The sequence below is a fragment of the Myxine glutinosa genome, chromosome 1 (genome assembly GCF_964187855.1).
Source record: "Myxine glutinosa chromosome 1, kmMyxGlut1.1, whole genome shotgun sequence".
NCBI lineage: Eukaryota > Metazoa > Chordata > Myxini > Myxiniformes > Myxinidae > Myxine > Myxine glutinosa.
In genome coordinates, this window is record NC_136261.1 from 188062374 (window position 1) to 188083392 (window position 21019).

General features: G+C 42.9%; 1 protein-coding gene across 1 annotated transcript in view; it reads right to left on the minus strand.

Annotated features, from left to right (window-relative positions):
* LOC137432155 (EH domain-containing protein 3) overlaps positions 1–21019 on the minus strand; it is a 119306-nt gene that overhangs the window by 64147 nt on the left and 34140 nt on the right. The gene's annotated exons all lie outside the window — the stretch shown is intronic.

The window sequence follows — 21019 nt, forward strand, 5'->3', positions numbered from 1 at the left end:
GTAGATTTTGAGAAGGTATACAAGAGTATCAAGGGTAGTTGTGGAATGGCCACTTAGGAGACCAGGAGTTTTCTTCCCATTATTGATGCAAAATTGTATTGCAAAAGTTCCAGCCAGCTCTTAGATTCAGCTTTGGAGTGCAGGAAGAATTTTTATTTTTAATAATGGTAGTTTAGTACTCTCAGGGGTCGAAAAACTGTGGAGCATTAAAAGTTGATGGCATCAATTGTAAAAACAAACCTAACAGTTATAAGCCTTCACCTATCCTATAGGGAGAGGTTCAATTAAGATGTTATACTGTATAACATTTGGTTACTCAGATTACAGGGTTTGAGTCTGATTGGAGCCTGTCATCCAACCTAACCTCTTTCCTTAACTTGAAGTAGGACATTAGTTTACAAATCTTCACAATGGCAAGCATCAGATAACATCAAGTGCTTGCAGTGCTTGCAGCTCCAGATGCATTAAGATGATAGCAATGGAGTTTATCTCTCTCCTTCATTTGGACCCAAGATACTGTAGTTACCACCATTTCATCCTTCATCACAACACACTTCCACTATGTATCTTCCACTTTTACATATTTTAGAGAATGAATAAAAACAAAAATACTTCATTATAGCTTCAACTCAACAAATGGCGACATTAAAAAGCCACCATTACACCAAGATGCAAACATCCATCAGTGGAAAGGTGAGGGACAGCATATTGAGCTATATTTACCGTACACAGAAAGCAAAAAACTGCAGCCAACATGCTCAGGTCAACATGCCACAGGACGGATGCGTCCAAGGTCATCCATCCATTTGGCCATGGCATAGAGGATGTTTGCACCCTTGATAACTCTAATCTAACACTTCTTTTGGCGTAAACAGGCAGAAGCCATGCGTAAGTCCGAGCCAAATCTGGAATTTTGTTCTCCGGCCCGATAGCAAAGCGGTACTGGCTTCAGTCAACGCCCATCATCTGGCATGGAACAGTCTCGCACTGTCAGCATAGGCCATAGCAGCTCATTCCCCGTACCACACAAATTTGGTCATTTAGGTTCAATTAGGACACATACTATCACAACGGGCATTATTTGCATGAGAAAGAAAAAGTGCTGTATTTTATTTGAAATCTGAACACAAGAAAGTTGAGCTTAGCCATTATTTCCAGGTGTACCAATTGGCCAATTTAATAAAACTAGCAACGGTACCTGCCATAAGGGCGGGGCTTCAATTGGGAGGCCCAAATGAAAAGGCAAAATATCAGAAATTGAAGGCTTTTTTATTTTAAACGATTTATATAAACATCCGTTAAATCATATCACACGCAAATCAAAATCGAAACAGTATTTGGGCAATTCCACGCAAAAGTGGACATGGGGGTGAAAATTTCAAATACATCAGAATCAAACAAATTTGGTCTCTAATGAAAGCTGAAAGTCTTTATTTTACTGTTTTAAAGTCAAAATACAAATTTTTATTTTTTTCGCGCATAAAATCGGTGATTATGTAAATGTCATATTTTTTCCAAAAAAATCGGGAAAAATTATAAGAAAATTAACTGCACCCTGTGTGTAATAAATAATGAAAAGTAATGTTATTTTTTATTGTATTAAGTATTTAGATTGTTTAAAGGATATCTGTAACTTTTTTTGTTCTTTGCAGTATTTGTTACACTTCAGTGGCTTCGGATATTTTCCCCTCTGAAATGTCCTTCCGTTACCATAAAAGTACATATTTTTCATATATTTTCAAAATTTGCAGGAGAAAAACAATGACAATACCAATGCAAAGCAAGTTTGGGTAGGCCTACAATATTATACCACTCACGTCACTTTTTGCCCTTTCCCCTATTAATTATAACTAATTAAGACTTGTCCTTCCGTTACCATAAGGTGGTAACGGAAGGTCAAAAATTGGTAACGGAAGGACAGATAGGCTATTGATTTTTTTTTCATTTTTCACTCTTCACACCCTGTTAACTACTTTGTTGTTCCCTCCCTCCTTTCTATCTGTTTTTTCAAAACTTTGACACCCCTACCTATCTATCTTCCAAGTTGCCCCCCTTTTGTGGATACACATCCTGGTTCTATTGTCATCGTGTTTCCATTGTATGTCATGATTAGTGTTAATTCACAGGTTCCTCTAACTGAATTACTCATTGTCCTTGTCATTCCACCTAATTAACTCTAAACTTCACACTATTCATACTTCAATATTTGTTTACAGGCACTTCTAAGTCTTATATAAATATAGTTTACAAGTTGTTCTTTCTTCATTCTCCTGAAGACGACCAGAGCATTCTGACCGGAACGTGGAGTTCTCTCTACTCACATGGTTGTACCGCAAACCTACCTTTTTATACATTAAGCTTGCTTCGTATTATAATGTTAATGAGTGGGAGTCTTCCTCAGGCTCACATATAATATGTGTGGTCAGTGCTTCACTTGAAATTCATCATTCAGTGTAACTACAACTTTGTTGAAGCAGTAAACAGCAACTATCACAACTTTTACAGCCAGTTATTGGATTTGACATCTCATGTGAGTATTGATATTTTATGTCATATTTCATTTTACAATGTATGCATGTGATTAACTATATGGGCTTATATGTAGGGCCAATTATTTATCTATCTATAATTCCAGTAATCTCTGTGTGTCTGTGTGTCTGTGTGTTTGTTTGTTTGTCTGTGACCGCTGTTTCTCGACAACCACGGGTCCGATATACTTGAAACTTGCCAGGTATATTGCTGGGGACCTGAGGATGTGCCTTTTCAAGGTTTCATATTAATCGGACAAGTAGTTACCGAGCTATGGCGATTTCTTTACCAAACTCCGCAAGCCGTTCGCTTTGGACCAAACCATTTCATGTAAATAGAGGGGGGGGGATTGTCACCGTACTCGCAAGCCGTTCGCTTTGGACCAAACCATTTCATGTAAATAGAGGGGGGGGATTGTCACCGTACTCGCAAGCCGTTCGCTTTGGCTTTGCGAATGGACCAAACCATTTCATGTACATAGAGGGGGGGGATTGTCACCGTACTCGCAAGCCGTTCGCTTTGGCTTTGCGAATGGACCAAACCATTTCATGTAAATAGAGGGGGGGGGATATAATTTTAGATATATATATAGTACGGGCATGCCCTAGTATAAATTAATTCAAATAGGCCCTACCTTATTTTATCAAAGTTCTGGCATTTGTTTGATTTTAGTAAAATGTTCTGTTTTAAAATTTGCGTTACTATTTTCAATTGGCTGGCCGTGCAAACACATATTGTACGCAGAGTGTATGGCAATGCAAGTAGTAATTCCTTTGTATTCATTACTACCTGATCGTTAGCCACATGTTTAATTAGTTAGTAATTAGGATAGTGTGAACTATTTTTAAGATTAGTTTTTGGTCATATATGTTACATTGCACTTCGAGTTATTTGCATTGCATTGCACTTTCCAGCAATTATTTGTATCATATAGTGACCAGAAATTCACTCTTTGTACAGCAATAGATAGAGCATTTCAATTGTCCTTCCGTTACCGTCCTTCCGTTACCGAATCTTAAATAATGTTTGCCTTTGTTTTGAATCAACCAAATGTCAATTTGTCAAGTGGAATGTGGCAGAATATTCACAAAACATCAGAGATTGTATTAAGTAACTTTAAAACAACATTGGCATGGAAACTTCACAGAGTTTTGAAAAAATATGCATTGGTTGAAAAACCCATGTCCGTTTTGGCGTCCGTCCGTTTTGGCGTCCTTCCGTTACCGACCTCATTAATATGCATAATATGTAAACAAAAGATAACAGTGATCAAATTTTTGGTGGAATTGAGAGGTTTTATGTGTTCTCACATAATTATGGTATTTGATTGATTTTAACAAATAAAGTCTTTGTGATATATGTGTTTGAAAGATGAAAAATGGTGTCTGAATGTCCTTCCGTTACAGTGGAATTACCCATTTGTAGAATTTCAACAAAAGCCACGTCACTGTTCATATCGGTAAATGTTATTCCATCGTGTTTGGAAAAAATGGAAAATTGGAAATTGGAAAAATTCGAAAAACAATATAGCCATTTTACTCCAGGGGGTCCCAGGATTACCCTCCCAAAATATCGTTGTGATCGGTTCAGCCGTTTTTGCGGTACCTGGGAACGGACAGACGGACATTTGGTGAATTGAATGAATGAATGAACGATCGTTTTAAGGCCATTTTTCCCCCGATAGTGTGGGGGTTAGCCTTGCGGGCCCCATGACAATCATGGTTCCCTGTTTGAGGCAATGTTTTTATGGCCAGATGCCCTTCCTGACGCCAACCCTTGGTCACGCTCTTACGATGTGCAGGGATACGGTGTACCTATTCTAAACCGGGGTACACACCGGGATCAGTCATCCCACCAAGCTGGTACTCAATTTGCCGACCTCGGAAGGATGACAGGCTGAGTCAACCCCCCTGGCGTTAATTCAGCGATCGACCGGGATTCGAACCCAGGATCCTACGATCCCAAGCCGGCACCCTAACCGCTAAGCCAACACCAGGTGAATTATAGTAAGATAATAATATGATAACCAGAGGAAAAGTCACAAAAGGAGATCAACATCTCTAAAGTTATGTTCAAGTACAGTAAGGGCAACCATTAAGGCAAAGCTGCAGGGATACGAACCCGCAGGCCTGCCACGAGACATCCTACAAGGCAGCAGAACTCGTCCTTTGCTTCATGCATGGCCTACATACCATTATTACATAAACTGCAAACAAACAGTAGAAATATACTGGTACCCACTGGGGGCCCAACCACAATTCCACATTCCCATGGCAAACACGCCCTGCTGTGCCCTTCATTGGCAAATCCTGAAGCACAGTCCATCTATCAATATTAGCATTGATGAGAGAGAATGCAGTTTTCTCTTCTGAACTCACTTGAACAAATAACTTGTTAGAGTCCAATTATAAAAACGAAAAGTCTTTAGTAACAGATCCTAACTTTCAGGTAAATTTCTCTTTAAACACAGCACAAGCATACTTGTTGTGAAAGTAAACTACTTTAAAAACAGGACAGTAATTAACAAGCGATTGGAGTAGAGATCCGAGAATGAATCATCGACATTAAACTCAGTCGGCATGTGCGCTCAGATACACACATGAGCTTCTCCCATCCATTTGGCATTTGGCAACCCTCACGCTTACAAAGAGCAGAAAATACATTGTACAGTATTATCAAACACAAAACACAATATGGTGCATAAAGAAATAGGTAATTAGAGACGTTCTTGAAAATACTTTCGTTCAAAATATATTGGACTGCATTTAGATTAGCCTGCTTTCTCATCTAATGAACACCATGTAGTTCAACGTTAGCGGAGGGGCGATTATAAATAAAAGAGAACCTGAACACGAGTGAGGGAGGCAAAGTTGCTGCCCAAGATTAATTTACAGAATTTATGGACCACAAGTGCACACAACTTGGCTACTTCATAAATTAATACTTTTATAAATGCGTTGGACCAATATTTGCCCTAATCCTAGCTTTGACCAAACAGATTACTCAAAATCAGTGTTGTACAACTTTAAAGCCTGGTGTTGGCTTAGCGGTTAGGGTGCAGGCTTGGGATCCTAGGATCCTGGGTTTGATTCCCGCTCGATCGCCGAATTAACGCCAGGGGGTTGAATCAGCCTGTCATCCTTCTGAGGTTGGAATATCGAGTACCAGTTCACTGGTAATTCCATGTTTGTCGCAAGAGGCGACTAACAGGGTTGGCGGCAGGAAGGGCATCCGGCCATAAAACATTGCTTCAAAAAAGGGGACCACGGTGCCCGAAAAAGGGCAACCCCTGCTCTGCGGGGAAAAATGGCCTCTGAAGGTGGTTCAGTGTTGTACAACTTTAAACAAAAAGCATGTTTATTACGAGTCCTCCCTTGGAAAGAGAAACAGCAGCAACCACTTCTTCCTGGTGCAAACAAAATAGAAAATAAAATATAATATGATACCTTAACCTACATGGTCTTGATAAACAAGGGCATGGGCAGGTTCTGCGAGCAGCAAACTTGATTGGTCGTGATGATGTAAAATGCCGTAATATTTTGTCAAGGTCCTGCTAAAAGGAAGGTTTTTGAAAGTGTTAAGGCGATTTGTGTTATCCTGTTCTAATTCAATTGAAATAAAATAAGATTTTAAAGGTTGTATCATTTTTATTGCTGTTGACGGTTTCTTTTACACCAACTTATACAAGACGTTACATGAGTTCTTCATGCCTGTTATTTGTATCTTTTATAACATCCTTAAAAACAGTAAGTTTCCTGTTTGGAACAATTTTCAATTTTGTTTCACTGCCAGACAAGCAAACAGAGTAAAAACATTACCTCACTCCTCTGTGCATGCACAATTGGATAAATTCAGGGACAAAGTACTGCTAAACTACAGGTTCGTTTTCTCATTCATGTTCAGATTTATTACCTACGCCACCAAAGGTGGATGGATTGAGGTTATGTGCTCACCCGTCTGTTTGTCTGTGAACAAGATATCTCAAATAGTTGTGCACAAATGGGGACGAAATCTGGTGGAGACAGCGTATGTGACAAAGATGAAACGATTCGATTTTGGTGAAGATCTGGATCCAGATCCTAGAATTTTTAAAAGTGATTCTTCATTGGGAGGTGGGGTCAAAAGCGATATATAGTAGAAAAAAATATAAAAAAAATAGTAGGATAAAGCGATATATATAGTAGTTTTAAAGCGATATATAGTAGGATATCGATAAAAGTAAGCGATATATAGTAAGGATCTCGCGAGATCACGGCGAGGTCACGTCTTTTCGAAGCTGCTCCATGCGTTCACGCTTTCGAAGCTAAGTGATATTTCTCAATTGTGTTTTTGTCGAGACTGTATCTATCTTTCGGTGTATGTACCTACAGCGTATCTTTTGGAAAATTTTCGGTGCTAATTTTTCGTTCATGTATACACAATCGTCCGTTAATGGTATCGAGTATTCTGCGGCCTAGTACTCGTAGTCTTAGACTACCGTACTGTCTCAGACCTTGTGGTTTGTTTTTCTCTCAGCGATTCGTCGAATGCGCTGAAATTATTTTCGTTCTCTGTTTCGTACCAGTCGTTCACCCCGTACCTCCTTGTTTAATATCTGTACTCACAAAAAAAAAAAAAAAAAATTTTTTTTCCTTCCCAGGTCTTATTCGTTTATTTGTTGTTCTTTTTGTTCGTTCGTTCTTCGTTCGCGATCACGCGGTTAGAAATGTATAATCTCTCCCCTGAACAACTATTTTCTCTCATATATTATAACACCCTTTTCTTCTTTTCCTACAAAAGGATGCTTTCGTCTTGCTCACCAAATCTATTCATTCCAAAAAATATATATAATACCATCTCTTACAGTTCCTCCTTTCTAAATTCCCTAAACTATCCAGAACTCCACCCCTCCTCCAGTGTCCTCAAACGTATTTTTGACTCGAAGGTCTCAAACTCATTTTGCAAAAAATGTTCGTTTCCCATGAATCGTACACTTTTCAAAATCCAATCTCACCCCTCCCCTCCAAATCCTCCCCATCACCCATCCCTTTCAAATCTCCCCCCTTGCCCCTTCCCTCCCCTCCCTCCTAAACTCCCCCCACACCCCTCCCCTCCGAGACTCTCCCTCGCTCCTCCCCTCCTAGACTCCCCTCTCACCCCTCCTCCTCAAAGCATCCTCCCTGCTTCTTCCTCCTTCCAACTTTCACCTTCATCTCCCCAAACCTTCTGCCTTGCTCTTCCCCCTCCTCAAATAACACCTCACTGTGCCTCACCCAATCTCCATCAAACCTTTTGTCTGCCCCATTCTTCCCTTTCTCCAAGCTATTCTGAAATCTCTGACACACCTTCAACAGCTCTCTCCCTACCTCTTCCTCCTCTTCCACATCTTACCCTACCCCTTCCCCCCCCCTGTTCTGGACCCGATGCTCCCCCTTCCTCTTCATTAACGGTATGGACCTCAAACATCCGGGGCCTTCGCTCAAACTTGACTGACCTCTCCATACAGGTTGCTTCTGACAAACCAGATGTGATCTGCTTAACAGAAACTTTCCTCCTTCATGATGTCTCTGATGCCTTGGTATCTCTCCCAGGTTACTCCCTCCTCCGGTATGATAGACCTGAGCCTCGTCCTGGAGGTGGGGTTGCTATCTTTATAAAAAACTCTTCCTCACTCACCCTCCACTGCCCTCTCTCCACCTCACCCCCAGGAATACCTTTGGCTACGGCTTCCCCTTCGCTCCCACCTTTTGTTCATATGTGTGTTGTACCGTCCACCAATCAGCGATGACTCCATCTACATCTCACTGTCTGATAATATGGACCAACTTCTATCTACCCATCCCAACTCTCTCTTCCTCATATGTGGTGATTTCAATTGTCACCATGCCAGTTGGCTGGGTGTGGGTACCTCTCTCACCAGCCATGGCTCTTCAGCAAAGGACTTCTGCGACTCACTGGGACTGACACAATCTGTCAATTTCCCGACCCGGATCTCAGTCAACGGAGCATCTTCTCTTCTGGATTTGGTTATGACAAACTTCCCTGAAAATGTCTGCTGCTCTTCTTCTGCTCCAATCGGCTCATCTGATCATGTGCTTGTCAAAGTTGACATCTCGCTGACCACTCTGAGAGCCTCCTCAGCGTCGACGAGTCTGGCATTTCACTCAGGCCAACTGGCACGGTCTTCAAGCAGCCATCAATCATCTGGACTGGTCTCCCATCTCTACCGCCTCTGACATCAACTCATCCTGGGAATTCTTTCAAAGTAAATTGCTCTCTCTCATGCACAGATTTATACCATCTCGTCTTCAGTTGTCATACCCTTCCTCCCGTCCATGGTACACGGAATCTTGTGGTGAGGCTGTTGCCCTGAAACAACTTGCTTTCGTCTCCTGGAAAGCAAATCCAACGGAAGGAAATCTCATTTCCTTTCACAAAGCCCGAAACAAGTGTGTGTCCACCCTCAGGAGAGCCAGGAAACAATATCTCACCATTCTCAAGACCGAACTCTTATCTGTCTCCCTCTTCCAAATCCTGGTGGTGTCTGGTCAAATCTGTTTCTGGTGTTTGTTCCCCCTCCATCCCCTCCCTCACCTCAAACGGCAACACGGCTGACTCCGCACGTGAAAAAGCTGAATGCCTCAACTCTGTGTTTGCCTCTAAATCTTGTGTCCCAAACCCATCCCTCTCTGTACCCACCGTACCCAGTCGTACCCAGCTGCTCCTGGACTCTGTGTCCTTTCCTCCTGACAAGGTGGAAAAGTTTCTGTCAACCCTCGACTCTGATTCTGCAACTGGTCCTGACGGCATCAGCCCACGGGTCCTAAAATCATGTTCTTCTGCTCTTTCACTCCCTCTTTCTGTTCTCTTCCCCCTCTCTTTTGCTCAAGGTCATCTGCCATCTGCTTGGAAATCAGCCAACATCACCGCTTTGCACAAAAAAGGTGCAAAAACAGATCCCAGCAACTACAGACCAATCAGCCTTCTCCCAATTATCAGCAAAGTCATGGAATCCATCATTGCTTCAGATATTAAATCTTTCCTCTTCTCCAATGGCTTGATCTCTGATCATCAATTTGGTTTCAGACCTGGTCACTCTACTCTGGACATGCTGCTTCTGCTTTCTCAACAATGGATGGAGGTCCTCAACGCCAAACAGGAAATTAGAGGTCTCCCTTGACATTTCACGTGCCTTCGATACGGTCTGGCACCCTGCTCTGCTCTCCAAACTCTCCTCCTTTGGTATCCATGGAAATCTCCACGCATGGCTGGCGGACTTCCTCTCTGGTCGTAGTCAACGTGTGGCCCTGAATGGGTTTCTCTCATCTCCTCTTCCTGTTCAGGCTGGAGTTCCCCAAGGTAGTGTTCTGGGCCCTGTGCTTTTTCTGGTCGTCATCAATGATCTCTCTGACTCTCTTGAAAATCCTCTCTATCTCTTTGCTGACGACTCTACTCTCTGTCGCTCCATTCCTCATCCCTCAGATCGGCAGTCTGCAGCCTCCTCTCTCTCTGCAGACCTGGACAAAATCACAGACTTGTCAAACAAGTGGAACATGTCTTTCAATCCTGACAAATCTCACACTCTTACAATGTCTCTCCGAAAGGACCGACTGGACAACCCTCCCATCTACTTTCTCAACAATCCTCTCCAAGAAGTTCTGTCGCTCAAGCTTTTGGGTCTCACTATCTGCCATGATCTTTCTTGGGAAAACCACATTTCCAAGCTGGCCTCCAAAGCCAGTCGCCGACTGGGCATCCTCCGTCGTGCGAAGTCCTTCCTTGGCACACCTGAGCTCCTCACCACATACAAGGCTTTCATCCGCAGCTCAATGGAATACTGTTCCCCCCTCTGGGCTGGTGCTCCTGCCTCACACCTTGCTCGGCTTCACGCTGTTGAGGCCAAAGCTTTCAGAATCATTGGAATCTCCTGCGATGTAGTCAACGCCGAGGGCCTTTCACTCACTCACCGCAGGCAGGTTGGTGGTCTTTCTGTCTTCTACCGACTCCTCTCCGGCCTTGCTCCCCCAGCTCTCTCTGTGCTCTGTCCCCCCAATATTCCTTCAGGTCGCACAAGATCTGCCTGCAACCCTCTTATGGTTAAACTGCCAAAGTCTAGGCTCTCTGCTCACCTTCACTCTTTCATTCCCCTTTTCTCCCGCCTCTGGAACAAACTCCCCCACTCCCTTCAATCCCACTCCTCCCTCCAGGTCTTTAAAACAGCTGTTCACCACCATCTCTTATCTTCCCCCATCAAAAACCTTGATCTTTTCTACCCCCGGTAATTCACCCCAGAGTCCTTGCAGTGTTCATATGTTTTAATCCTCTCCCACCTCCCCCCAAGTCCTCCCGATGTCCCTGCTCTCAAATGTTGTGTTTGTGTCCTTCCCCTACTTCCCCCTCTCTTTTGTGTCCTCCCCCCTCTCTCCCCATCTTGTCTGCCGCTCCCCTTGTTTTTTGTGTGTCGGTTTGTCTTTTTGTGTGATTAATGTTTGCTCTTTCACGAGCCTCGATCTTGTATACAAAAAAAAAAAAAAAAAAAAAAAAAATCTGAAAAAGTTATGGACGGATTTGGACGAAACTTGGGTGGACAGGTGGGGTGTGTGACAAGGACTAATAGATTCGATTTTGGTGAAGATCTGAATATGGATCCAGATCAGAGAATTGTTTAAGCGATTCTTTACTATCGAGTGTCAGGGTTAAAACCGATATATAGCACGATATGTCAAAAACTTATGGACAGATTTGAAAGAAACTTGGGTGGACAGGTGGGGTGTGCGACAAGGACTAATCGATTCAATTTTGGTGAAGATCTGAATATGGATTAGGATACGAGAATCATCTAATTTTATAAGTGATTCTTCACCATTGAGACATCGGCGAAAAGCAATATACAGTATACCATATTTTAAAAAGTTGGGCGAGTTATGACTAATCTTGGTGAATAAGTTGGTAAGGTGACAAGACCAAGCTGATTAGATTTTGTTTCAGGTCCTAATCCAGATCCGGCCTATCAGTGGGATACAAAACAAACTGTTCAGCCTGGTGGAGGTGTGCGCTCTACCGAGTGTCGTTCTTTTGTTCAAAATATAACATTCAATTAGAAGTAAAGTGCTTCCTCCATCATAAACTGACTCAAACTGACGTTTATGGACAGAGACAGAGACAACCAATTGCTTAACCCCACTGGGTAATTATGTAGATGTGCCGTTCATGTCCCAGGAATTAGCAGTCTTGTAAGAGTTGCATCCAAATATTCCTTAATCTCCTTCAATTGCTATTAATGGTATGATAATGTAATTATACAGCTCAGTCTTCAGTAATCAAATACAGATGCAAATTTTTTTATTTTTTTATTTTTTACATGGAAGTCATACTGCAGAGAACTCGAGTGCATGTTTTGGATATGCACTTGCTATCTAGAAAATATATCATGGTACAAATAGCTGTGTAGGACACTTGCAAATTAAAACTTGTGGCAAATGTAGATAATGAAATCATATCGGCCTACTTTTTCTGCCTTGCTACCTGAGTGCAGAGATTAGTTCTGCTTCAGAATGGTGATGGGTATGGCCGGCAGGATAGCATGGAGGTATGCACACTCACCTCTTAACACTCTAGCCTGGGTTTGAATCTCAGCCCAGCTACAAGCTCACTGGTGTCTCTCGAAGGCAAGGCGATTCATAAATCACCATCCCTTTGATAAAAGTTAAACTGGGCGCCCCGTCTGCTAGCATTAGTTGGTGGACGTTAAAGATCCCATAGTGTCCCTTGCGAAAAGTAGGTGAGCTATCGCCAGCACTGAACAAATTCCAAATTACTGCTATAACCCAATGGGGTGTTGCTGCATATGAAAGAGGAAAAAGAAGAATAAATAATTTTCTCCATGAAAAATATTCCAAGATTTCTCGAGGAGAGAACGCCAAGGTCCTCTCTGTTCATTACAAACTAGAACACTTCGACGTCATGACGTCGACAGATATGCCTCCGCCCACATTATTACATCATTATAATACTTGTACCAAGTTTGATTTAAATCCATTCAGCTGTTCTCAAGTTATCACATTTTTACCTGACATGACCTCTCACCTCTTGACCCCAAGATTTAATCTGTTTATGTTTAAATCATTATACATACCTGAACCAACTTTGAATTAGATAACTTCAGCTGTTCTCAAGTTATAGATCTATTAGACTTTGACCTTTGAACTTTGACCCCAAAACCTAATCAGTTAATCTTTACATTATATATACCTGTTATGTGCTCCTCCCCGACCCCCTGGTCACGGTGTACCTCCGAGCCCCGAGAGGAGTCACGGCAGAAAAATGTGTTATTCTGTATGTCAAAGATCAATGGAGAAGCCACCCCAATTGTTACTCACAAACACATTGTATTAAGATCACACAAGAATAACAGTACAACAGTAATAGTAATCAAAAGTACAATCAATATGTCCTTTGATGGTACCATCAGTTTCGTACTATATAACTCAGTGCTCCAAGTGTGTGAAACAAGAACATTCCCCAATGTCTCTTATTCCCGGCTTCAAGCCCAAAGTTGATTCACTCCAGCGATCGCCAGAACGATGTCCAATCGAGACCAGAATCCCGTGCGGATGGCAAGTACAGTCACACCGCCCAAAGCTGCACAAAGGCGCCCTCAAGGCGACTGGGAAATCACACCTTCGGGTATGGACTTTCACGGCTCACAGTCGGCGAACCGCGAAGTAATCTTCAAAAGCCACGGTGTACACACACACCCCAGATACGTCTGAAAGCAGTGAAAACGGCTAACGAAGCAAAGAAACCTTGCTCGACGCGTGAGTCAAAATGGCCGACGACCCGTTCTAGACACCTAACGGCCCGGCGATAATTCTCCTCGGAATCCACCGCCAAAATCCTGACACGCAGGTTGATCGGTCACAGCGATGACAACTCTGTCACAGGAATCCCTTTCCCGGGAATCCCGAAAGTTCGCTAGCGACTCCCGTTCGACAACGTTAGATTCCGAACTCGGAGCAACTCGGCTTTCTTGTCCGACTCACTCGCTCCGCCCTCTTTTCTCTCTCTTCTTCCTCTGCTTCCTCTTCTTCCTCTTCGTCGTCCGGTTCCCAATCCGGTTTCCTGTTTCTTTTAACATTAACTTTTTTTACCTTTTGAAAACAGTTCATGGACAATAAACCTTTTGAATAGTACATGGAATCAGAAATATTTACAGTGGATGCAAACCACCACAATGGAAGTGACGAATCCGTAACACTTCCCCCCCTCAAGAAAGAAAGTTTGAACATAGTGAAACTTTCTTTGTAGGCAAAACTCTCCCAACAAACAAAAGTAAACTCACACCCAAATCATCAATTCCCATGAGCAACGATAATCAATATTTCCCAAAAATAAAGCAACAAAACTTCAAACAACCTACAGAGGTTTCCAAAGTTAGTTCACTGGACAAAGCATCCGCAACGACATGGTCCCTGCCCTTTACATGCTCAATTTCCAAGTTGAACTCCTGCAAAGCCAAACTACATCTAATCAACCTCCGATTTTTATTTTTCATTTTTTGAATGAAGGTTATGGGTTGTGATCAAAAATCCAAAGTCAAGCAAATCTATAGCACTTTTTTAGGGAGGCCGAGCTGAGAGCCAGGTTTCATGGTGGTTGGGTAGAGAGGCCTGGAAGTATTCACTACATGGACGCCTTTAGGAACGTGGAGTTCACGGTTAATCCGTGTAGGAATCTTGGCTCGGCTGCTCCGCAGCATTCAGTGCTGCAAACACTTCCTAACTTTCATAATAATCACATTTGGAGCGCTTGTCGCTGTAGTCACATGAATAGCAGTCTCCTTCTCGGCCACTACCCTGATAATCATCCCTTCGGGAGCTGCCGTAACTCTGGGAGCCTCCATAGTAATCTCGACTGCGGCCACCACCAAAACTACGACTTCCACCCCAGGAGCCATAGCCACCCCTGAAACTACCTCCACGTTTTCCTCCTCTGTAGCCCCCTCGACACCCATAGCCTGCCTTCTCTACTGTTATGGTCCGACCATCCAAATCCTTGCCATTCAAATCCTTTTCTGCATCTTTGGCGTCCTTTGTGTTTTCAAACGTGACAAAGCCAAACCCTCTCGACTTTTGCATCTCCCCGTCTTTTATCAGCCGCACTTACAAGAGTGGTCCATATTGGCCGAAGACAGAGTCCAGAACAACTTCCCTTGTTTTGAAGTTCAGTCCACCTAGAAAGAGCTTGCCAACATTGCCTTCATCCATGACTTGTGTGTGCTGACACTTCGTTTTTGGGTACTTGACAAGACGTGCCTGTGCAAAGCGTGATGTCAGTACCTTCCTCTTCTCTTCAGAGCGCTTCCTACCCATAGCACGAGTCGCGGTACAGGATGGAAATATACCTGGAATCTCCGGCTCTAACTGTGCAGTGTTATTTTCCATACCAGGCTTTTCAACAAACATCGGGTTACCAGAAACTTGACCACCAGCCAAATCATTCCAGATAACAAAAGATATTCCCTCTACAGGTAGAGTGGCTTGTAACCCTACAGTGACCGGTCCTGACACCAAATCAGACTTTAAATGGATGACGAAGTGGAGCTTTAACACAGCCACCAACCCCCTGTAAAAGAACACTAACACCAGTTGCCGCCTTCTCTGACAATGGCAAAACGCCTTAAAGCATCAAAGATTGATGTGCTCCTGTGTCCCTCAATACCCTAACAGGTCTCTGGTTAGTCAAGTCTCCATCCAGTGACACAAACCCCTCTGAAATAAAAGGTTTGTAACCCTCTTGAACAAGGTCGTTCTGTGATGCCGTAACTTTGGCATGGGAACCTTCACAAGGCACTGTCCTCCAAGGACGATTTCTCGCATTTGCCAATGCATTCGGAGTTGTACTAGTCTGACTCCGCTCCTGATTTTTCCTTTCCAGGGCATAACATTGGGACATCAAATGTCCAGGTTTCTTGCAAAAAGCGCAAGTAGGCCCGGAGGAAAAACTCGTGGTCTGCCTCGAGGCCCCTGGAAGATAAGTCTGTCTTGGAACTGTAGTCTTCTGATCCCTAAAAGTCACGGTATCAGATTTGTCCCCATAGTCATCTCTAGGCCGCCTCCACGAATATTTGTTCTCCACCCCTGATTTACCATAACTCCCCTGGCTAACTCGAGGCGGGAAGTTAGGAGTGTGGAACCCCATCCTGTGTGTCAAGGCATCTGCCACGGTTGCTGCCTCATACAACTCTGGTACTTTCCTTTCATCCAGATGTACTTTAATGTCCGCGTGGACACACTGTTTGAATTCCTCCACCAAGATCAATTGTCGCAACAGTTTGAAGTCTTTCCCAATCCCCTTCGAATCACACCACCGATCAAACATGGTTTCCTTCATTCTGGCAAACTCCACATGGGTCTCACTCTCCCTCTTCCTGGCATTCCGGAAATTTTGCCGGTAAGCTTCAGCGATCAATTCATAGGCTTTGAGAATGGCTTTCTTCACTTTCTCATAATCTACACATGGGTCAATCGGTAAAGCCAAAAATATATCTTGAGCTTTACCCACCAAAACACTTTGCACTAACATAGTCCAGGACCCCACAGGCCATTTTAGCATTTGAGCCACTTTCTCAAAGTATATAAAAAAAACTTGGCTACTTCCTTTTTATTGAAGGGTGGAACCAGCCTCACATGCCTCCCAACATCCCAGGTGTTCTGACTAGTTGTCGAACCAGCCGGTATGGATACGACTTCTCCCCGTTCTCCCATTAATTCCAGCTCCTAGAGTTTAACTTCCTTCTGATACTCCATGTCACGTTCCTTTCACTCCCTTTCGGCTTTCCTTTCCTCTACTCTTTCCTTTGCTCTTCTGTCTTCTTCAGCTCTCCTTTCCTCGGTTCTTCTCTCCTCGAGTTCTCCTCTTCTTTCCTCGAGTTCTCTTGCAGCTCTCCTTTCCTCTGCTTTTACCCTTTCCTGGCTCTGCAGTTGCATCTCCATTTTCCGGAGCTCCACATTTTTTTTTCCTCGGGTAACCAATCCAAGGCTACCTCTGTCCATGTTCCTTGTCCCACCAGAGATTCTACCACCAATGTCTGCATCTCTGCTTTCTTCATATTAACTCAGACCTCCAAGTTAAAATGTCTGGCCAATGTCATGTTCCGATTTTTTTAACGCTTGGAACTGTGCCTCATTAGGGGACGCCGCAAACTGTTCTGCATCAAACACCATGGTGACTATCAGTTAACACCTGTTAACCTTCACACAAATTTTTTTCCAATTTTTTGAAAACTTTGGGAATGTTAGAAAAATCCCAAATTTGGGAATTTTGGGAATGTTAGGGAATTCTATCCCGGACGAGTGGTAGGGAATTTAATCCCGGACGAAGACCCAATTTCGAGCCCCCGAGCCAATTGGACGAGCCCCCAATTTCTGTTACGTGCTCCTCCCCGACCCCCTGGTCACGGTGTACCTCCGAGCCCCGAGAGGAGTCACGGCAGAAAAATATGTTATTCTGTATGTCAAAGATCAATGGAGAAGCCACCCCAATTGTTACTCACAAACACATATTGTATTAAGATCACACAAGAATAACAGTGCAACAGTAATAGTAATCAAAAGTACAATCAATATGTCCTTTGATGGTACCATCAGTTTCGTACTATATAACTCACTGTGCTCCAAGTGAGTGAACCAAGAACATCCCTCAATGTCTCTTATTCCCGGCTTCAAGCCCAAAGTTGATTCACTCCAGCGATCGCCAGAACGATGTCCAATCGAGACCAGAATCCCATGCAGATGGCAAGTACAGTCACACCGCCCAAAGCTGCACAAAGGCGGCCTCAAGGCGACTGGAAAATCACACCCTCGGGTATGGACTTTCACGGCTCACAGTCGGCGAACCGCAAAGTAATCTTCAAAAGCCATGGTGCACACACACATCCCAGATACGTCTGAAAGCGGTGAAAACGGCTGACGAAGCAAAGAAACCTTGCTCGACGCGCGAGTCAAAATGGCCGACGACCCGTTCTAGAGACGCAACGGCCCGGCAATAATTCTCCTCGGAATCCACCACCAAAATCCTGACACGCAGGTTGATCGGTCACAGCGATGACAACTCTGTCGCAGGAATCCCTTTCCCGGGAATCCCGAAAGTTCGCTAGCGACTCCCGTTCGACAACGTTGGATTCCGAACTCGGAGCAACTCAGCTTTCTTGTCCAACTCACTCGCTCCGCCCCCTTTTCTCCCTCTTCTTCCTCTTCGTCGTCCGGTTTCCTGTTTCTTTTAACATTAACTTTTTTACCTTTTGAAAACAGTTCATGGACAATAAACCTTTTGAAAACAATAATAGTACATGGAATCAGAAATATTTACAGTGGATGCAAACCACCACAACGGAAGTGACGAATCCGTAACACTGTACCAAGTTTGAATTAGATCACTTCAGCCATTCTCAAGTTATAGACATTTTACAGACTGACCTTTAACCTCTGGACCCCAATTCTAAATCAGTTAATCTTTACATCATTATATATAACTGCCCCAAGTTTGAATTAGATCATTTCAGCCATTCTCAAGTTATAGACCTAATACAGACTTTGACCCCAAAATCGAATCAGTTAATCTTTAAATCATTAGCACTTCAGCTATTCTCAAGTTGTAGACCTATTCCAGACTTTGACCTTTAACCTCAACCCCAAAATAGAATCACTTCATCTTTACATCATTGTACATAACTGTACCAAATTTGGTCAGAATCCCATCAATGGTTCACAAGTTATCGTGGTAACAGGATTTTTACCAAGCATGACCTCTGACCTTTGACCACGTGACCTCAAAATCTAATGAGTTCATCTTTACCTCATTATACATACTTGCTCAAAGTTTGACTAAGATCCCTTCAGCCATTCTCAGGTTATCGCGGTAACAAAAACATATCACAAACCGACGGACGGACAGCCAGACGGACAACCTGAAAACATAATACCGAAAACATAAAGCCGATAAAGTCGCCGGAAGCATAAAAAGTGTTTGCCTTCACAGCCATCTATATTGGCAACAATTGGCACTTCATTATTCTGCGACTTATGCAGACACATTGCAAACAGCAGTACAAGATGACCGTCCACTACCAAGCATCATGCACCCAAGCATCATGAAACCTCCCTATAGAGCCATGAGATCCATCCTTGCTCATTTCTTGCAAGCTCTTTGCAATCGTGCCTCGCCCAGGGCTTTACAGTGCTGCCAGGATCACAACACCACGACATAATGAATATAATCTGCTCGTCCACTTGGAGGCATGTCAAATCCAAAAGGATAAACAGGGCATAGCAAAGTAACCAGGAAATGTACATTGTGTTATGGAATGAAAACAGATTTGGAACAATTTGCATCAATATCTGCAAGCTCAGACCAATGGGAACAGGGAGCCCAAATGTCCCCATTAAAGATGTCCTTTTGAATCTTACTATAAATCACCAAATGTCCGTCTGTCTGTCTGTCTGTCTGTCTGTTCCCAGGTACCGCAAAAACGGCTGAACAGATCGCAACGATATTTTGGGTGGGTAATCCTGGGACCGCATGGAGTAAAATAGGCTATATTGTTTTTCCAATTTCAGCTTTGGTCTCCAGAATTTTCAGGTTTGGACTTCCATATAACGTTATTGCCCCGGGTACCGCAAAAATGGCTGCACCGATCGCAACGATTTCCTGGAACCCCTGCAGTAAAATCCTACGATAATTCACCGAAAGAACATGACATGAAAATTAAAAATGGCTGAACAGTATTTAATGAACATTTCATTGCGGAATTGAGGAAAATCCTGATGAGTTACAAACCTGCTGAATCCGGAAGTGGACAGATTACGGCAAAGAGCTGGTTTGATAATATCCCAATACAACCATCATTTAAAACAGTATTTTGTTAAAGTATCAATTGATGATTGGAATTGAGTGAATACAATTACGATTTTGAATTCGTAATTGTGTTCACCCAACCGTACGAAACTTCACATCCGGATTTAAATATTTGTTTATGTCATGAATGTTGTTAAAAGTTTATTTTTTTATATTAATGCTATTTAATTTGTGATTTGAGTTATGCTGTTTGGAATGAAAAAAGATAGAGTTCAAGTGAATGACGAAATGCAGTGACGGTTTCTACTTTCTCAACGTGAAATTCACGGATCGCCATATGCAGATTCGCCATTGACTGGGTATGGAACAAACGTACCGGTTGGTTTGCGAACGGGTACGTTTTTCATGGAAGTCCTTCACGAACTTGCTGTCCATGTCTGATGTGTGACTGAAGGTGCCACAGGAATGTGGAATTTATTGGTTTCATGTTTTAGCATTCGCAGTTTCTGCATTGTCTGTTTGCTTCTGGCCTCCCACCCGTGCGTATCACGGGTACCTCACTAGTATAACAAAATTTGACTTCAAACTAGGTCAGAGGCAGAAAAGAACAGAAATTGAGGCAGTAATTAGATTGATAAGGTAAACAAGGCATGAGCAACATTTTAAACATTCCCAGAAAAAAAACCATCAACATCTTATCAAAACTATTTTATTTAATTATTATTGTTGATAATTATGTTGTCAAAATGTCCGACTCCACCATCTGCTATATACAGTCACCTGAAAAAGTAAGTACACCCCATGTAAAGTTTTGACTTTTTCAACATATTTCAACATACAGCTATTTGATCTTCATTTCAACAATATTGATAGATAAAGGTGATATAATATAACAAATATCATGAAACATTTACATTTTGTAATCCATTGTATAATTTAAATAAACATAAATGCAAATTTCACATGTGGAAAAAGTAAGTACACCCTTGGCTCTAATAGGTGGTATTGCCACCTTTGGCAGAAACAACCTCAAGTAGACGTTTCTTATAACTGTCTACGAGTCTGACATCGACTGGGAGAAATTTTTGCCCACTCTTCCATGAAGAATTCTTTCAGCTGTTCGATGTTTGAGGGGCTTCTTGCATGCACAGCTCGTTTCAAATCCCCCCACAACATGTCGATGGGATTTAGATCCGGGCTTTGACTTGGCCATTCCAGAACCCTCCATTTCTTTCTTTTCAGCCATTCCTTGGTGGATTTACTGGTATGTTTAGCTTAGGGTCATTGTCATGTTGCAAGGTCCACCTTCGGATGAGCTTCAACTTTCTGACAGATGGCCTCACATTATCCTCAAGCACCCTCTGGTACAATGAAGAATTCATAGTGGATTCTATGATGGTGAGCTGCCCAGGCCCTGATGCAGCAAAGCTGCCCCAAACCATAATATTTCCACTACCATGCTTTACAGTTGGTATCAGGTTCTTGTGGTCAAATGCTGTCTTTGGTTTTCGCAAAACATGTCTTCTGGTACTGTGGCCAAATAGCTCGACCTTTGACTCATCTGTCCAGAGCACATTGTTCCAGAAGTGCTGGTCTTTGCCAAGGTGTTCATTGGCAAACTTTAGTCTTGCCCTGATGTTCTTTCTGGACAGCAAAG